General features: G+C 38.3%; 1 long non-coding RNA gene across 2 annotated transcripts in view; it reads left to right on the forward strand.

The window, feature by feature from the left end:
- Nucleotides 1–6,626: 6,626 nt before the first annotated feature.
- LOC311431146 overlaps nucleotides 6,627–21,154 on the forward strand; it is a 31,550-nt gene continuing 17,022 nt past the window's right edge. The window contains exons 1-3 of one of the 2 annotated variants that reach the window (XR_014689274.1): nucleotides 6,627–6,737; nucleotides 7,843–7,940; nucleotides 9,060–9,494. This is a non-coding gene — a long non-coding RNA (uncharacterized lncRNA). Of the gene's footprint in view, nucleotides 6,738–7,842; nucleotides 7,941–9,059; nucleotides 9,495–21,154 lie in introns of those variants that run through there. The other variant, XR_014689273.1, reaches the window with a different exon arrangement.

Here is a 21,154-nt window from a genome sequence, read left to right on the forward strand (position 1 = left end):
CCTGATCCCCTTGTTATGAGGTTGCTCAGATATTTATCTAGGGCTTAAGGGTATTTTTTGCACTTTGTCCCACATATAGACAGCTTGTTTTGCCTGACAGAGCAATTCATTCATTGGTTTCACTGCACTCAGAAAAAAAGCTGCTTTTCTTTCAACCTAAATACACTTTACTTCTTGAGAAGGAAGGGTACCTGCTTCCTTTTTTTTTTTTTTTTTATCATTTTATGCTTGTACCAGATTATGTGATAAAGCTGGATTCTGCCAGGACACACATCTAATTTAGTACCAGAGCAAAAGTCATTTAGTGCAAACAGTACGTTTTGCTTGCTTTGGAGCTTCTTTTAGAGAGAACAAGCAGTAGGTGATTTTCCAAGGCTCAATAATGATTTCTTTTAAATTGAAAGCTTGAATTACATCTGAAACTTATAATAACAAATTGATAAATGGCCCCAAAAGGCCAAACTTCCACAGCAAATAAAATTAATATAGAAAAACACTGTTGCCAAGATGTACATTAAGGTCAAAAGCTAAACAGTCAGTTCTACGGCTTAGGCAACACAACCCAAATTGGGATCATGGTAGTAAAGACTAGGTTCATCCAACAAGATGCAGTCATCTTCTGTGTACATATCTACATATAAGCTATTAGATAACCTGAGGTGTGATTTCCAGAGAGCAGTTTACCTGATCTGTTGCAGAAATCTACTTTCATGTTATCTCCCTCCCTTGAACACAGTGCCTTTGGTCAAGTACCTTAGGAACCCCAATTCAGTCTTTTCTGATGGTGTCTTGCAATTTAAAGGTTGCACAGTTAAAATTATCTGGGATGACATATCCTGGTAATTACACTGTAATCATTATCAAGGACACATTTGCTTTTACAATTACAGCAACAGAATTACATTTCTGCCATAAAATTGGGATCTGTTAAATGAGATGCTGGTTTTCCACCTTCAAGGTACTACCAATTTCCATATCCTATTTTCTGTGTGCACAAATAAAAAAGGATTTTATCATCTTGACCCTCAAACTCATCTTGGATTTCAGTAGTTTTGCTGTGCTTTTTCCATTTCATGCACCAAAACCTCTGCAACTTCTTAGATGGCAAATGGATTTACAAAGAGGATAACCGTTACACAGGTACAATAAGATCTGATTTCATTTACAGAGGATGCATGAGAGAACAAGTACATTAGTCGAGAAAAGGCTCATCAATTAAGAACAGAGAGGCAAATTTACAGATAGAGTGGATATCATACAAGATTCACTATTGACAGTGTTGTTAACGATAAATAATTAGAAGTTATTTCCACATATATTCAAAATCAAATAATGAGAGGCATTTTTTTCTGTATAAAAATATGGAAGATAGAAATTATTTTTCAGATTTATTACCAAATAAATACAGACATGACATTTGGCAAACACTTGCCTTGTACTGAACCTCCCAGATATGTATTAATATTCTGTTGGTAGCAGGGGATGACATAAATCTTGCAATTATAATGAAAACTCAACCCTGAAGCTGTTAACCTAATACCTAATTTTAGGAGAAAAAATACCATTTGGAAAAGGTTTTATGCACTAGGATAAAATGCCAGACATCAGGAAGAAATAAATGGTTGATACTTGTATAAATAATTTGTAATAGCAAATTTATAATTTTCATTCCAAAGAATGACTTTGTTGTTACGGAATCTGCTTTTGTTCCCTGTGTCTTGGTTCTAGCGTTAATATGTAGTAACTACTGATGAGGAGAACAGTTTGTTAGAAAACTTGCTTAGTAACTCCTATTACAGCAATTATTTGGCGTGCATCTCCATCACTAATCATGAAACAGGTTTTTAATGGGAGTAGGTTAAATTCCATGCCAGGCTAACTCTGCTAGGAAAGCCCTGAACACAGTAGCAAGTAGTGTAGCCCAACAAACAAACAAACAAACAAAAAACTTCTACAGCAAAGGTTTCTGTTGTAGACCTAATATCTAACCATTATGTTGTAGAGGAGGTTTTTTCTTTGGATTAACTCTAGTTTTGTAATTGAGTCTGAATATCTACTGTAGAGTGCCTTAGGCTCCTTTGGGAGCTCCTTCATTTCAGTTTCACCTGAGAACACATCTAAGTACTGAATATAGTTTCTTGACAAGAACCAATGTTCAGTGAGTGGAGAAATTAGAAAATTCACTTCCAAATCTCAATTCCAGTTTGAAATGAAACACTAATATGTACCCTTTAAACATTATGCAGACCTCTTCCCTCCCCCTACCCCAGCTACTTCTTCTACAACAAACAAAACGATAGAAATTAAAAGTGGTCTTGAGCATTCTTCCTGACTGTAACAATCATGGTGTCTCCTCTGTATGTAGCAGTGGACGTTTCTGCAGAATACCACTGAGGCATACAGGTATAATGGGTAGTTAGAATCAAACTGATATTTAACTGTTTTTCTGAAGTGATCTTGGTTGCATCACCACAGTCTTTAAGATAGGATTTTGCAAAGTCACATACTCCATGAAGGAGTACAGTACGTCCCAGGTTCACAGCAGGTAGATAGATGCTGTGTGCATTGTGCCACATCCCAAAGGTGTCCAGGCTGTTCTGGTTCTCACCTTTGGATGATCTGTAAAGAATTAGAGAGCTCTTGTATTCAAATTTGGCACAGGCAAAGGAGATCAAGATATCATGCTTCTTCCTTATGAATCTGTTACTATTGAACCTCTACTGCTTCAATACTGTTCCTACAGCTGTCCATTGAAACACAAATCTATTCGAATCAGTATCCCATTTCATGATGTTTTCCTGAACATAAGAACATAAGAAATACATTAAATTATGCTTAGTTCATTTTATTTAATTGATGCATTTTAATGTATGTTAAAAGTAATTTACGTATGCGTTAGTACTCTATATTATGGTTTTTATCTTGCTGAAATGCAGAAATCTTGTTTTACTGGACAGAGATGTTCTAGAATTTACTTTGTCTCTTAAAAAAGTTCAGAATTTCAACTTTTGCTTTAATTTAGAAAGAAAACAGAATTTGAAACAGATTTCTCATAAGAAAAAGCAGTATCTCTCATCTGTTCATCTCTAGCCCATGATCCTCTATTCACCAATTTCTTTAAAATAAAATATGAAAAATAATACTTCATTATTGCTGGCTGCGGTGATAACTTAAAAGGCATGCTGTATTCTGCTTCTTTTGGCCGAATTTGTTTTTATCTACCTCTCATTTCTATTCCTTTATACTTTTTTTTTTCCTTTATACTTTTTTTATTCCTTTATATTTTATTTTTTTTTACTTTTCTGTACTTTACATGACTTTGTCCTCATCCTGCAGTCTTTGAAGGCAACAGTAAGAGATCAGCAGGAGCAAAGCTAAGGTCTAAGGCTCATGGTACTTGAAATGACTTCATCCTCAAACTACCCTTTGGCTTCAAGAACACTCCATTTAGAGACAACATTGCTCCTGCATGCTATCAGTGGCAAGATCATGGCCATAGGCTTTCTGTAAGTGCTTTGGGCAGGGAGATGTCTCCCTGAATTTGTCTAAAAAGTGACACTAAACCCAAGGATTTTTTGGTAATGAAGAAATAATAATGCTGGATTTTGACTATGGATGCACATTTTGACAAATGATGCACATTTTGCATCCTTTCCTCTCCAAATTCAGCACACATTTTCAAATGCAGCATGTGCAGCCAAGTTCAAGCCTTTAAAACCTGCCCTTGAGAAATGGCTGTTAATGGTATACTTTATCTCAGTTAAATTTACTTACAGAAATATAGATCATAAAGCTGTTGTGTTCTTTAATATGTTTGAATTCCCATGTAAAATGAATTGTAATGCACTGGTCTTAAATCACTGGTTTATTTCATTCTAATATTCCGCAATATTGATCAAATTGACTTGAGTGCTGACAGATGCTGTATTATGACATGTTTACTTACACCTCCAGTTTATAGCAATTCGCATGTTATTTTAAATTTGCCCATAGAATTAAGTGATTTTCTTCAAAAACAAGATTTTCTTTATGGAATACAGGTTGGCTGTGCAGTCCAGTTCAGACAGGATCATAAGCACCTACTGACACTACTTTTTTTCCTCTCTGTACAGATTACTTATAAGCAATAGGGATTGATTTATTAGAGCAATTTAAAAAAAAAAAAAAAAAAAAAAAAAAAAGTTAGCTTGCCTGGACTAAGCCAACACAGATTTTCAGATCTAAGAGAAGAAACCGGATTTGGAATGTTCTTTCAAGCATGTAGATGCTAAGATGTATCATGGTTCTTTCACTTGGCTTACCCTGCAAAACAGTTTATGTCCCCATAGTAACCTCTTTATCTAACATTACTTTAGTAAATTAGAAAGCATGGTATTTGAAGGCAATCATTCCCTTAATAAAGGAGGATAAGAAGCCTGCCAGAAGGGACCCATAAATGTTGCTACAATTATCTCACGAAAAAATAAATAATAATAACAACATTGTACATGAAGGCATTACATAAACAGATGAAAATTCCTACTAGATTCTAATATATCTGAAGACTGAGTTTTAGGTGACATTCCCCTCATCAGCACACACAAATGTAAAATGTTATCTGTAGGAACAGTTGAGTGTTTCAAAATCTAAGCATAAAGCAATGTTAAAAATGACGTCAGAATGTAAATATCTACCTACAATGAGTTTTCTGATTGCTGTAATCTGAACTGCATTGTCTTGTCTGCTGGAAAACAGAAAGCTGCAGCAGAAGTGTGGATCTGAAAATGTGCAACGTTACTCAGTAGAGGTGGAAATGATAAGTGATTAGAAGAATAAGGGACTTGAATGCTAGCATTCAGTTCTCCAATTTTTAAACACTGTGATTCAGCTTACTCCTGAGACATCCCCCTCAGTTCCAGGGGACAGTTCTTTGGAGTAAGTCCTACTCAGTTTAGTAGGGACTATAGAACCAAATGCCAAAATAATTTCTCTTTTCTCATAAGTACTGTTATTCTACATGATTTTTGTTACTAAAAATTACTGGCTATCCTTTAGCCTGAGTAAACTCCACAGAGTGAGAACCTAGATTTACATGTTCTGAATTGCCCTCTGGAGGAAGCTCTTTCTCTCCATCAGCTAGTCTGGTCAGGGAGGTGAAGTTTGCAAAATTAAAGTAGTCTTTTAATTGAGCTCATAAGAAGCGTCACTTTCTAATTATTTTCCTCTGATTTCCTTTTGCTGAGGATGTCTTCTGGGACACATTCTTAGTTTCTTCTACAGCCCGGTGACATAAATACTTGACTTCCAATAGAATCTGCACTGTTGGAAGTATCTCATGCAGTTCAGTTTCCTCATAATATCTGTGCGGTCGACTGTCTCTAGGCAATATTATCTAAGTGAATGTATGACTCGAAATGAGGCAATATTAGTTTAAGAGAGATCCAGAAATGTCTGCTTTAATTCTCATATGAATTCTCTTTGGCAGTCTCACTCTTCTTTTGTGTTTTGTGTATTAATATTCGAAAACCCAGGATGGTTGAAGGCAGGCCAAAAAAAAGCAGATTGGAAATAAATAGCAAAATACGCATGAAAATGATTATCATATTTTAATTAACGATATTCACACTGGAAATCTAAGTCTATGAGTTGTACTTAGTAATGAACATAAATATGCCACATGATCAATGGAGCCAAACCGCATGTACCAAACTGCATATTGAATGCAACAAATGATTACTCTGTTCAGGAATCTCTTCCAGAAACTGCTGGGGTGAGGTTCATCTCACTTGATGGTAATCATCTAAAATGCATATATATAAATCAGATGAAATGGATTCTCTCTACTTGTCCTAGCCAGTGGGGAGAGATTATAGCTCTAGAAAGAAACTCCTCTGCTGTAGACATCTGTATAAGAAGATGATGAGCTTTCTAGATGAACCCTGCAGTGACTAGTTCACATATAGAAGTTTTAGCAACCATCATCAGTAATGTCACCAGTGAATGACTTTCAGTAGCACAGTCTTATGGGTCCTGAAAACTGCATTTCATTAATGATGAAAGTCAGTAAGCTACAGCTCACACATAGGATCTGACCTCATCCACAGATAATGAAAAGCACAGAACAAGAAAAAAAAACGAAATAAAATAAAATACAACACTTGAGTGCTAGAACAATTGGAATAGCACTACAAATTATTTAAATTAATATAAACCCCTTTGTTCACACAAACCTGCCTTTCAAGGCGTAGCTAGTATTGCTACCACGATTCACACTGATCGCTATGCATTGCTGTATCAGGTTTACGTGGCAAGGTTTTGGTAGTAGGGGGGGCTTCAAAGGGTTGTTAGACATTGGAACAGGCTGCCCAGGGAAGTGGTGGAGTCACCATCCCTGGAAGTCTTTAAAAGACGTTTAGATGTAGAGCTTAGGGATATGGTTAGTGGGGACTGTTAGCGTTAGGTCAGAGGTTGGACTCAATGATCTTGAGGTCTTTTCCAACCTAGAAATTCTGTGATTCTGTGATTCAAGGGTGGCCTCAATGAGCAGAGCCCAGCAGATGCCCCATGTCAGATCAGAGCCAGCTCCAGCCAGCTCCACTAGGGACCTGCTGCTGGCCAGAGCTGAGCCAGGGGGCGACACTGGGTGGGCCTCTGGGAGAGCATATTTAAGAAAGGGGGAAAAAAAACACCTGCTGGGCAACAGCAGCTGGGAGAGGGGAGAGAGAACATGTGAGAGAAGCGGCCCTGCAGCCCCCAAGGTCAGTGCAGCAGTAGGGCAGGAGGTGCTCCAGGCAGACAGCAGCAGTTCCCCTGCAGCCTGTGGAGAGGCCCCTGGTGGAGCAGGCTGTCCCCCTGCAGCCCATGGGTCCCACATGGAGCAGATCTCCACGCGGCAGCCCCCCCATGGGTGGAGGAACCCCCGGTGGAGCAGGTGGATGTGGCCTGGAGGAGGCTGCGGCCCATGCAGAGCCCCCGCAGGAGCAGGCCCCGGGCCGGAGCTGCAGCCCGTGGAGAGGAGCCCACACAGGAGCAAGGGGCCTGGGGGGAGCTGCCACCCACCCGTGGGGGACACATGCTGGAGCAAAAGAAAATAAAAGAAAAGAGGGAAAGGAGCAGGGGAGGAGAGGGAAGAAGAGGGGAAGGGAAGGGAAGGGAAGGGAAGGGAAGGGAAGGGAAGGGAAGGGAAGGGAAGGGAAGGGAAGGGAAGGGAAGGGAAGGGAAGGGAAGGGAAGGGAAGGGAAGGGAAGGGAAGGGAAGGGAAGGGAAGGGAAGGGAAGGGAAGGGAAAATCGCCAGGGAGACCTCATTGCAGCCTTCCAGTACTTGAAGGGAGCGTATGGAAGGAGGAACACTTGTTTACATGTGTTGGTAGTGATAGGACAAAGGGGGATGGTTTTAGCCTAAGACAGGTGAGATTTAAGGTAGATATTAGGAGAAAGTTTTTCACTCAGAGGGTGGTGAAGCACTGGAACAGACTGCCCAGAGAAGCTGTGGATGCCCCATCTCTGGAGGCATTCAAGGCCAGGCTGGATGCGGCTCTGGGCAGCCAGCTCTAGTGGTTGGCAACCCTGCCCAAAGCACGGGGGTTGAAACTAGATGATCTTTAAGGTCCTTTTCAACCCAGGCCATTCTGTGATTCTAACTGTGGAAAGTTTAAGATTTTCCATGTTCAGGATAGAAATACCGTCAAAGGCATGTCTAACCACCACAGAGCAACTAATCCCCGACTAACTGTGTTCACAAGATAACAGGGAGTTGTTTGGCGCTGATACAAATTTGAACTTCTCATATAATAAGTGGCTGTCCTAGATTACTAGCTGCTTCGATGTTTCAGCAGCACATTTCACTTGTTCTGTGCTTCCAGGATGCAGAGCAGGTTGCAGTCTCTGCTTCTGTGTTCTCCCAGCTCACCCTGTCACGGGCTGCTTCAAACAGGACACAGATTTGTCATTTTTATTTTTGGTAAGTGCTTAGCTTTTGAATATTTCATTTGCTCTCTCTAAGCAATACTTATTCTGATCCTTTCCTGCATTTCAGAGGATTATTCTAGACTGGATTCAGAACCTGGAAATAACACATATGCACAGCTGACAAGATATCACTGGCTGGGAAATGTACTGCCCTTGATATGGGCAGACAATGGGATCAGACAGCCTAAAAAAAAAGATAACAACTCTGATCACTGCTATTACTTTAGTGAATTATAATTGCTTATCAGTTGTCAAAAGCAAAGTCGAGATCTTTTTTTTTTTTTTTTTTCTCATTATGTTTCTTGCAAAGTATTTGTTTTTATTTCACTGGAAAACATAAACATGTAGCCTTTCAGGGTCTTCATGTCTTTTCTATCTAATACTACCAGATATGACGGTGACCGGTAACAGATGTTTAATATAAAGGTTTAATAAAAAGGTCTACAGAAGAGGTATTTTATTTGCTCACAGGGTTAGTCCTTTCCCAGTTCCTCTTGACTGGTAATAGATTAGTGCCTGAAGCATAAAGACTGCATCCTTGAGATTTTTGCTTTGGTTGTTGATAATGTGCTTGGGCATTCAGCTGTTTCACCCTATCAAAGATAAGCACAGTGTCTGAATCTATACATCACTCTATTTGCTTGTGTGAGTTTTTTTATTAACTTGGAAGAGAAATGAAAATCTTGTGAAATAGTATGTAATGCCTCAAATACCATAATTTGTCCCAAAAGGCTAGACTTTTCCAGCTGGCACAACCTTGCATATGGGAAAGCTGGGAGCCATGGGACTTGAAGACATGCTTTGGGGACCAACTACATATGCAACAGCTATTTCAGGCCAGTTGCCCTTAGGCCACCTCTCTGTTCAGGTGATGATCCTGCCTCTTTTCTGCCAGCTTCCTGCCTTTCTTGATAACATGCACCCAAGAAGATGTCTGGAGACATCCCCATGATGTATGGAGGGTCTGGCACATGGTCACCCTTGCTGCTTGTGCAGAAAGACTGTATGCAGTGTTAATCCTTTCCCCTACACAAACTGTGGCCAGTGTTACCCTCTTGTGACAAGTCTATTTTCATGTAATTTCATCAAATATCAAATCTTTCCATTTCAGGCACCCCGTGCATTATTGTACCTTACTAAGTTCAACTCCTACACATGCCTCAGAGCACATTCAGCATCAGTTCCTGCCAATTCAAATCTCACCTCAGCAGTCCTGGAGGTCTGACTCTGGCATCCTCACTTACGTGGAGAAACACTTGACTACTTAAGTAGTCTTCTTTCCAGACAACAAGCCAATCTTCATATATAGGAAATCTCTCCATGAACAATCTAGCTTTATCAGTTCAGAGGTATATGCGCAAAATGAAAGGATATGTTAGTTTTTCTTTTTTTCTTTTTTTTTTTTTTCTGGAAAATGAGCACAACATAAGAGTTGAAGTTGTGCAATTATGAGTGATACTGTGTATACAGTGATAAAATGTGTTGCAATGTTTACTGATGTACTGTGAAATTTCAAACGACTTTTTTCATTAAAAACTTGATAGTTCAATTGGAAGCAATGAGAACTACTTGCTAATTTGACAAATATTTCCTGTCATCTCTGCAAGACATTTTTTTGCTTAGTTTTTATTGAAGCAGCAGAGCAGAAATATCATTTTAAACTTCAGAGCCATTCATCTCCATTACTTTGTTAATATGCTGTGCCATTGCCACATCTCCAATCAACCAAAACATATCCTGAATAGTAGTAAGAGGATCAGCACCTTCCAAAATAATTGTTTGATCAGGTATGAAGCGTCCCTTTCATGCAGAGTCTTTACATTAATGACAGGGATTAATTAGACTAGTTAGAAGTCAGAAAGAAGCAATTCATTCTCAGCATAATAAACTGCTAATTACTAACTGAACAAAAAAAGGTTATGGATAAAGCGGACTTTTGCTATTAAAGCTCAGCACGGAACTTCTATTCCCCTCAAATTTTCTGCATTTATTACAAACAATGTCAATACTCTTGTCAAGGCTTATTGGTCTCTCTTCCACTACACTAGTCTGGGATAAAGAAGTAGTATTAATGCCAACAGTGTCACTGCCATTTACATAGAGGGCATAGTGGTTTTTTAAGCCATTCTTTCAAGACCGGTAATGACAGACCCTCAAGATTTCTGCTGTGCTGGAAATTTATTTTTATTTCCCCATTCAGACACTTCAAACGCTCCTGTAAGAAACATATTTGTAAGCATTGTTTCTTTTCATTTTAAATGCTGAGTTTTGTGCCAGAAATTGTCAAAGTAACCATGATTACTTTGTGAGTGATTGTAAAGCAATCTTAAAATGCAGGTAGCAGCTACTTTATAAATCTTTGCATATTTTATTTTTCTTCATAAGTCAAAGTAGTATTTACTCTTATATATTAGTGCCCCACTATTTATTTGTACCACTTCATACACCTTGACACTGTGTAGTGCTTCTGTGAAATCAGAAGTAGCAAAATAAAAATAATTTAATAGAATTTTAATTGAATTTAGAAAAAGTAATTTTTATATTTTCCAATGCAAGATAAAATTTAAAATATTATTTGAAATTGATAACATACTTTTTATGAAAACCTGTTTTGGGCAAAAAAGCAGAGCTGCTCTAGATGTATGTTTAATTTGGTGAAGGAAAACAGACTACCAATACAACTTCCTTTCTAGAGATGTTTTCTGTTTTCTGATTAGTAGCTTCCACTGTAAAACCTGAGGACGCTGCCCTAAGGTATCAAACCCTCTGTGGCCTGAGCTATGGATGTGGCTAATGTGCCTTATTGTCCACTTTTGTCCTGGTCTTCCAGGTCGTAAGATCTCAAAGGTACTGGTCTGGCAGCTGAAATCAGGGGAAATGTTTCCACTCGTTCACAGTAAGAGGGTGCCAACCAATGTACATGGAAGAATGTTACCAGAAGTAGAGAACTGAAGAACAGTGATTTATTATTTTTTTTAATCTTTGCTTTTTGAAACCCAAGGAACAGAAAGTTGGTGTACACAATGAGAATTTTCCTTTGCAAAGTGGAGCTATGGAGGCAACACATTAGGAAAACATTGTTTTCAATATATTCAATATAGGGCTTTTTTACTCCTTCCTTTTTTTTTTTTTTTTGTTTTCCTTTTTCTTTTTTCTTCTATGCATGTGATTTTTCCCACCCAGCTCATTCAGAGAAAGTTTTTCAGGTAATATTACCCACCTGCCTGTCCTCTGATGGATCTCTATATAAACTCCGTAGCTCTGGACAGTGACATCCAATCCAGCTCAGTCCCTAGAGCACTCAGGCAGAGCTGTGCAGAAGCAATCCCACCCTAGCACAGAGAGTCCCCCTGTCTTTCCTGTATAAGGCCATCACCCATGTTTGCATTCCAGCAAGGAGGTGACCCTGCCCTCTCTCCCTGTAGCCCTGTAGCATAATTCAGGCAGCAAAGCACCTCAGTTTCCAGTTCAAACATGGTCTCCCTTTATGCCCTGTCTGAACCTCTCTTGTTTCAGTCTCTGCCTGTTTTCTCTTATCCTCCCACCATGCACTGCAATGAGGAACCTGACTGTCATCTCCAAAGGCTCCTCTCGGGTATCAGAAAGCTCTCATTGGGTCCTACCCCAAGCCTTCTTCAACATGCTAATGGAGGACTTAAGGTTGTAATGAGTCAGACTCCAAGTGCTATCGATAAAATATGTTCTGATATCTGTTCTCTTCAAAAATGGTGATTTCCTGGTGTGGGGGAAGGAGAGGAAGCAACCTACTCAAACACAAGGCAGAAAACAGGACTGTGACAATATGTCCAGAAGAGCTTTCTCTCAAAACACTAACTGGGATTATAGCTCTAAATTAAGTCATTGCATACATGTTAATTCTTAGCACAGAAATATATTATTACTATTAAAGTACTGTGTACCTACAGAAAAATACAAACATATTTCCCATGTCTTATTCACTCAGGCTAAGATACATATGAACAGTACTCAAATGGATCTGTTTTTCCCCAGATGCCAATGAGCAGCTCAATGAGTTTAACCTTAATCATAGATAAATTCAAAACAGCATGATGAATACAGAAGCATTATTGATCCTTCACAAGCCCAGATTGATTATTTTGTGTAGTTTATAGATCAGCTGAGCTCAGGCAGAAAAAAGTAGCATACAGCCTTTGCAACATAACTTTAATACTGACACAGAGAAAAGAATTTCATGTTAACACCATCTCAAAGAACCTACTCAAGGACTGACTTCACCTGGCCTGTGAGATTCAGAGAAGAAAAGCTTTAATATCTTTCATCTTCCCTTGAAGTTGACCTTAGATACTAGAACATCCTCTGGCATAAATTAGCAGAAGATGTCTGATCTGTACAGGTATATAGGCTAGAATGCAGCAAGACCCAAACATACTCTCTCCTCTGCTTTCATGATCCTCTACCCATGAAGGTTGACATATGGGAGGAAAATTCTCTTTGATAAAAGAATCCCTGATAACCACTTTTGAGAGTCTGCTTTCATTGTGCCACTCAGTCATCTGCAGGGGACTATGGCATCTGACTGGATTGGGTTATGTTTCCTTTAGGCAACCTTCATCCCCTGTATTTATTGCATCTTGTTGCTAAGGGCTTTGTTAGGCAAAGGATTCCCTGTTTTCTATAAATATCAGCCCATTTAGGTCCTAAGCATTATGTTCTACTACATTTAATGAGGACAATGGCTCACAGTGCATCTTTTTAATTCATCATCTAATTCATATCTGAACTGTCAAAGGGAGCAAGATGGAAAATTCTTAAATTCCTGGTATTAACATGATTTAAACGTCTTGTCCAGAAATTGCTTCCACGTCATTGTCTTTATTAAGTGCATTGTAATATTTAAAATGTAGTTACTTGTCCAATGGTTGCAATTGTTTTGCTACTATAGTAACAAAAGCAGGACCAAATAAATAAATAAATAAATAAATAAATAAATAAGAGAATAGCAACTAGTTCTTTCTGTTCCCACTGATCCATAGCATAAAGTCACAAAGGAAAGCTAGGATATATTTTTATATACTCTATACACAGAATATATACTATTAGTCATATAATAAAATAATATATAAATTAATATATGTATGTTCTATATACAGAATATATTTTTATTTACTCTATTACCAGACTAGTCTTTATATTTCCATCTCCCACATGCGGTGTTAAAAATATATCCTATCACATAAAGTCTATTGCTTTGTTGCTGGAATCAATAATTAGCATTTGATGGAAAATAGTGTCTAAAATGAACAGGCAATAATTATACTATTGTTGTCCATGTGCTTTCATTGACTATAGCATTCTCCTCACAAGACAGAACACTGGAGTACATCAGGATGACAACCTTCCATGCATTTTCTTTCAATTCTCATATTTTTCCGTTGAATGTTGAAAACCATTCTCCATGGAAATGACATGGGTTTTGGAAATATGATAAGCAGGTAGACAGGTGGGTAGATAAGAAACAATTAGTTTTGTGCAGTACCCACCGGGCAAACAGACAAATGTTTGATAGCTAGTAAGAGGGTCGCTCCAGTTATCCTCATCAAATAAGGCAGATATTGTAATCATAAAGCCTTCTGGTATAACAGAATTGAGACAGCTGCCTACTCACTTTACATACAAGAAACCAAAACAAATACCAAGTCTGGAAAATCTCTATTGGGTTGTAACTCAAATTGTCCACTAAAATCCATGTAATGAGAGAAAACCTTTAAGTGTAGTGTACCTGCAGTATTCCATGTGATTTTGCCACTGAGATGGCCAGATGATGAGTTTGAGCTCCTTTATAAGAGAGGAGGAATTCAGCCCGACTGTCTTCAGAGGGCCGTGCAATGATAAACATAAATTCCTCATTACATCCCTGTGATGATCACTGCACAGAACTTGCTTAATAAGTACCAGTGTCATTTTCAGCCAAGGGAGGGAAGCTGGTATCAGACAGTGCTACTAATGCCTCTTCCCATCACAGGCTGCAAAACTTCAACAGGTGGTTCTCAGCAGACAGGCTGTTGTTGACATAGCTTTACTGATACTTTGTCAATGCACTTATATTAATCTGGATATTTTAAAGGAAAAGCAAATAGATTGTTTCACTTTTCTATGCATACACATCTGTATACACATATATATACACATATATAGAGATTTTATGGATATTTTATACAGACTTGAAAGCTGCTTTTCTTTCTCTAGATAAATATGATTCTAAGCGAGACCTTTCTTTAATTTTTATTTCCTCATGCCTGTGTAATTTATTTCCTCATTTAGTGTAATTTTCTTCAAATAATGATGCCTGGGAAGAGTTACATTGTCTAACATGTTTTAATTAACAGAATCACAGAGTGGCTGAGCTTGGTAGGGGCCTCTGGAGGTCATCTGGTCCAAACCTTCCTGCTCCAGCAGGGCCACCCCGCGCAGGCTGCCCAGGCCCATTTCCAGGCGGCTTTTGGAGATCCCCAAGGAGGAGACCCCACAGCCTCTCTGGGCAGCCTGTGCCAGGGCTCCTCACCCACACAGCACAGAAGTGCTCCTGAGGCTCAGAGGGAGCCTCCTGTGGTCCTGCTTGTGCCCATTGCCTCTTGTCGTGGCACTGGCTGCCACTGAAAAGAGACTGGCTCTGTCTTCTTTGCATCCTCCCTTTGGGCATTTATAGACACTGATGAGATCCTCTCTGAGCTTTGTCTTCTCCAGGCTCCATTGTCTGACACCACTGATTCTTTCTTAGCAGGTGGGGACATGGGCTGTACATTTTTCCCACACAGCCTATGTTTCTGCTCTCTAGTGGACAATGATTTGCTGAATGCTGTTCATTGTCCCCTTGGTGTATGGTTCCCTCATTCAGTAGGGAAACACTCATCTTCTGAGCCCCAAAGGCTCTACAATCCGCTCCAGAGCACCTTCATTTACAGAGAAGATGTTAGCCCATCCACACTCAACATGCTCTTTTTTTTTTTCTCTTTTTTTCCTTTCTTTGTTGATTTATCTTTTTCTAAGCATTTTACTTCATTAAAACATGAAACATTATAATTTGCTAGCAGTTGACAAGTAGAGACCACTGGACATACTGAAGAATCACAAGAAAGAATAGTAACAGCCATCAAGAGGAAGACAAATAAAAAACAGACAAAGAGGTGCATGCCAGAAAAAGTTACCAAGTATGCTAAGCATCCTTGTCTTCAAGAAGTATGATGTTAGATTCATGTTTGCAGTCCAGATCCCACTGAGATTAACAATGAGTTCCAATTCACCGAAGCAAACGTTGATTTAATTTTTGAAGACGGCTATGTTGTTTACGCTTCAGGAGAACTTCAGGCCTTTTTTTTTTCTTTATAGTTGTTCTCCACTATATTTTTACAGAGGGAAAATTATTCTCTTTAACTGCTTATATTGATTGAAGAAGTCAGTAGTTTTATGGATCTCCTCAAATATTTCTAATCTGAAAAATCTGGCTATAAAAATGGTATCATAACATCCCTTCCTCACTTTTTCTTCTTGTTTCTGATATCAGTATACTTAAAAAAAATAAACAAAAAAATACTGACTCTCTTGTGTCTTCAAAGATGAGAGGGTGTCTTTCTGATGTAGGATTAGTAAAAGAAAAATATATTTTGCAATTCATCAAGAAGCTGTAAGCGCTATTTACTTGCTCATGTTATTATTATTATTTTTTGAACCTGGACACAAATTAATTAGCTATTTCTTGCTTCCAGAAAATTTTATTCATAACAGCAGTCAAGAAAAGAAAAAAAAAATCACAAATGAAAATATAGAATTAATCTCTGGGAAAACAAAAAACAACCCCCTCCCCCACTTTTTTTTTTCTTTTTTTTTTTTTTATTTTTTCTCACTATCATTTGCTTCCTGAATAACTTTCGTCTTCTCTAGAAATTGACATATTTTTTCCAAGAAAAGAAATCTAAGTTTATGCTGATTGAGTTGTCTTAGTTCAATTTTCTCCATCAGTTTTCATATGTAAAACAGTTCACCTTGCAGAATGGGCACAGTGTAGAAATTGTTTGGTCTATATCATACTTCAGTGACACAAAACAAAGATAAAAAAATGAGAAAGATAGATTTTTTGCCTTTTTTTTTTTTTAATAGCAATTTTTCACATCAAGATGATCTTAGATGATCCTGACAGTGGAACAATAGGAATCAGAAAATTCATTCCAATCTATTTAATGTAGTGTTCAATGGTAATTACAGCCAACTGCATTTTGCTTCTTCAATAGACAGACCTTGTCATAAAACTTGTTGACTATAAGATGATTTTATTGTGGCTGGGTATAGATGATTTCAGTTCAGAAATGCAGTAACTCAGACTGTTTCAGATACTATCAAGCTGTCATATTGCTGTTACAGAAAGCAATAGAATTTTAAAAAATCTACCCAATTCTTATGTAGTTACAGGCAATGTATTTCCACAGTTGGAAGTGCAATGTAAAGAAGTACATTCAGCTGTTTTGAATGGCTCAGAGGCCTGAATCTATGGCATAAATCAAAAGAAGAAATTCTATAACAGAAAATAGATTTCTGCTTAAGTTAAAGTAACACCCAGACCTTTAAAATTTATATCTCTATTCTCAAAATGACAACAGATGATAGCTAAAGATTGGTTGTCATTACAGAGAATTTTCTGACTCCTTCATTCTTTGTTCCTGTCTGCTGTGTAGGCTGTGTGCCTGTCGTTATTATATCACACTAATACAACCTGACGACATTGGACACATTTGCATTTTCTGCACGACACATGGTATTTTTCTGTAACCAGAGAGACCAGATTCATCTGATGAAATAGTATTATTCATGCTGACTTTATACACCAAGTATTTCTTGTTATATAGTACAGTACATACCATATATTATGGATGTTTTCGCTATTAATCAACAGATTTTCAGTTTGCCAGAGAAGTTGAAAATGGCATACGATAGAAAGCCATGGGAGCCCTTGTTATCATGCAAACCTAAGTACGTCAGAAATGATTTCTATTCCCAAAGAGACCAGTGAATCGTCAAAGGCAATAGTGGATGTTCAGGGAGCCAGTCATCCAGGGAAAATTATTTACAGCACTTACTGACTGCAAGAAAAATTCTATGTTTTTGCTGCCCCCAGGATGATTGAAACTGTGAAAGATCAGTTTCACAAAGTGCCACAGTGGGATATAATTTAAACAACAAAATCTCCTGGTGTATCTTCTCCATATTTTAAACTATGGACTTCATTTTTAAGTCTTCCCACTTTCATTTGTAATGAATTCAACATCAAACTGTAAGAACAATTTGGCTAAGAAAAGTGTATCCAAAATTGCACTCCAGCAGTGCCCAGGAGGGATGGCTACATAAATGCAGTATAAAAATAAGCAATATTAGCATACTGAGTAATACTTCCTCAAAAATCCTCTTCCAGTCTTTGGCAACTTGTGACCCAGAGACTTCCTGAGAAAGGACATTGTCTTTGGTAGTCACTAATGCATTTTTCCCCCTTAATTGGTCTAACTGCTTCTTGACTTCATGCAAAATTATAAATTGACAGCATCAGTTGTAAGATTCATGGGTTACACATGCAATGTCTAAACAACAGTCTCCTCCTGTTTGTTTAAAGCTGCCACTTGCTAGTCTCATTAGATATCCCTTGGATCTTCCATGAAACATGACAATTCATTCCTAGTTGAAGCTCAGATCAGTCAGCATATTATCTGTGTCATGTCCCCCTCAATTACCTCTTTTCCCAGTGAGTCCTTAGTCCATTTAGTCTCATTTAAAATCGCTCCATTCTTTTGGTCATTGTCTTTGCCTTAATGAGGTCTTCATCTGCTTTACCTCCTCTGAGATGGAAACGTAAGATCTCTATGAAGTGTTCAAGATGCAATCACCCCGTAGATTTACATGGTACCATTATGAAGTGGTTGTTTTTCCTAATATTTCCCAACCTTAGGCGTACTTTTTGGCTACTGCTGCCTGCTGACCTGGCGTCACAAGACCACTGTCCCTGCAGCCCAAGGGACAGCAGTTGCCCCAGAGCAGCCTGAGGTTGTGGCCATCTCCGTATTTAAGCAAGGACTTACTGAGTGACATCATCAAAAATTTTGGGTGTTGGACTTGTTCTAAGCATCATGGATAACACTGGCAGCTTTCCAATGAGAGGATCAGCTTTTCTCCAGACAGGTTTCAATGGAGGAAGGCTTGGACCCTGTTTTTGGCTGGTCATTGGCCATGTCAGGAAATCTGCCCCATCTTTACCGGCACACTTGGACTGAGAGCAGCCTAGCCCACAGTGTAATGCTCTCCCAGACTTGCTGCTGCGGTTCTAATGTGAAATGTTTTGCATTGGAGACATGTTTAATGTTTTATACCCTAGTTACATTCGTTGAAGTGTTGTGAGCACAGTGTGATGCTTATTATTTTAATCATCTTAGGCTCCATTTAGGAGCTAAATTGTGTGCAGTTATTGTGGGCTTTTTATCTCTGAGGTTCAGTTTCCACACCCCCTTTAGGAGGATGAAAGGTTTTAATGAAACAGCCTGTGCTGAGAGCACTATAATGGGTACTAGCAGAATGCCATTGTTCTCTTTTAGAGCAAGAGGCACTGAGTGATCTGTTTTTTTGTCTTTTTCATCTAAAGAAACACGTTTATAGACCTTACACTCTGCTTGCAGGACTCCTGGATATGCACAGGTATCATTATTTTTTCCCAGCGTGAGGCTCTAATCAATTTCCCCTCAAAAAGTATTCAAAGTGTTTGGCCCTGAAGAAGAGACATGTGGGACCAGTCAAGAACTGAAATTAAGAAATAAGATACATAAAAGAAACATACTACAACAATGTAGTTTTATTTAAACATGGATTTATATTGTATAAGGAATTTTAAACAGAGACCCCCATAATCATCAGCCTACTTTAAAATAAAATAAAAAAGAATGGCATAGTTCAGTCAATTTTACTTTCTCTGTTGGGTTTAGAATTGATCAATAGTAACAAAAAAGCACAACTTCAGTAGAAGGGGATGAAATTTTGCTCTGTTACATCAGCATAAGTGAGGTCAGTGAAAGCACACCATTTTTAGAGGCCTGATTTAAAGAATTCAATGAGGTATCCAGAAAACTAACAATTATTGTACTTGACTGTCAGGGAAAATATTAAAAATATGCAAATAAAAGGGCAAGAGGGCAAGAGTGCAAGAAGTATGTTGTTGTATATAATTCCAAGGATACGTGAGTTTTTGAATGCCAGATGTTACTTTCCTTACTTGGCTCAAATGTTTTGCTTCATAGCTCTGATGAAGACATTTGAACAGAAGCATGTTGCCCACCTAAGGAAGTATTTAAATCTGACCATAAGTAGAGCTTGTTGCTCTTTCCAAAACTAGTAAATATTTTTCATCTCTTTGTATTCTTAATTCTTGTTTTCTTCTTGACATCCATTCAGTTTGAATTTTTATGAGCTTGCATAAACATATGATGACTTGTAACTATGTAAACAGTTAAGAAGAAGGGTTTTAATGAGGGTGCAGCATCTTCTACAAGTATTACTAGCCATCAGCATATGTTCATGTGGCCAGTCTCTTTCCAGAATTCATATGAAAGGAGTAGACATATGTTAAGAGAACCTTGTGGGAAAAGAGCCTGATAGCTCTCTGTGCCTCTACCTAAAACTTTCCTATAGCATCAGTTGCTCAGAACTTTAAATTAATTGGAACTGGCACTAGGACTTCTAGTAATTTAGAGAGAGATGTTAGTAACATCCTCAAAGCAGTAGCATGTGCTTTGCATCACCCCTAGAGATGCACAGGAGGGGGGGAGGGGGCCCTTCTATTAATATTAGAATTAGTATTGTTGTTGTTATTATTATTGTTGTTGTTATTTTATTATTCTCGGTTGGTTCAATTTCTTAGACAGATTTGATTTCATAAGGTCTGAAAAGGAGTTGTACTCTGAAATAGCTGGACTTCTGTCAGAAGCTTTTTCCACAGCCAAGCATCTTTTACTGAAAAAAAGGTCAGAGAAACTCTATCTTCATTGCTGCAGAGAAGCACAACTGCCTCAGCATGCCTACATGGGTTGTGGACAGGAACGTATACTGAAGCCCACACCTGGAGGTAGAACTTTTGGCAGTCAGGCCCAGGGCTAGCTAAGGAAAATAAAGGCTGACCTCCTCAATAATTTGCCTAAGCAGCAATCACTAGCTACTTCTGATTTCACTCTCCTTTTATATAAAATTAGGGAAGAACAAACAATACTTTAGCTTAGCACAAAAGTGTGATATAAATTAACTTCTAATCTGAAAAAGAAAATAATACCAAAGGATTTTTGGATGCAGAACAAATTTGCATTTGATTGGTAAGCTGGTTTCAATTTTACGGTGGTATTAGGAAGAATAAATAAATCAGGTGTAATAAAATCTGATAACAGTAACAGTTAATGTAACAGTAACAGTAGATGATCAGGGAGAATTTAATGCACTTTCAACATGAAACAAAAATTAGTATTTTATTTTTTCTATCACTTTAAAATCCCCCTCCTTCCTGTGACAATTGTCTGTTTCTCTTTCACAATGGTTTAATAAGTATGAACCCAAGGCAGCAGAAGGCTCTCTAAAGGTTTTTAAAAGTAGGGCACCTTACCACCTCTGTGACTAGTATTGTGAAAATGGGATGCTCATGGAACTGGGGCACCTGGTGACCTTACCATAGATTTATACTGAAAATAGTTATGTTAAAAGCAGGTAGACAATCTAAATGAAATAATTTTTTAGAAAGCTAACAACATTCCAGAGTGATGGTAGGAATGGAATTTAGAAAGTTATCCACATATATTTGCATTCAGCTGATGTCTGCATACATGCAAATTAGGTGTTTCCATAAGCCCACGGGCAGTACAGCAATGGGCATTTGCAAAGAGCAAAATAACCTTTTCTGAGGTAGAGCTGAAGGTGCAGTATCCAGAAAAGCTGCCACCAAGGTCAGCCTGCTCACCATGCAGACATGGTTTCATGGTATGCCTCATCAGCACGACTAATTCAAGAAGCTCTTACCCTCATTCCTTTCAGTTACCTGTTCATCTCTTTGGGCAACCCCTGAGCTGTACTCACCTCACTTCTTTCTGGGGACTCTCTGAGGACCAACTTGATAGCATCTGGGTTGACTAGAAGTACATGCATGTAGACCAGTTCACT

Source organism: Aythya ferina (assembly GCF_964211825.1).
Source record: "Aythya ferina genome assembly, chromosome: 1".
Classification (NCBI taxonomy): Eukaryota; Metazoa; Chordata; class Aves; order Anseriformes; family Anatidae; genus Aythya; species Aythya ferina.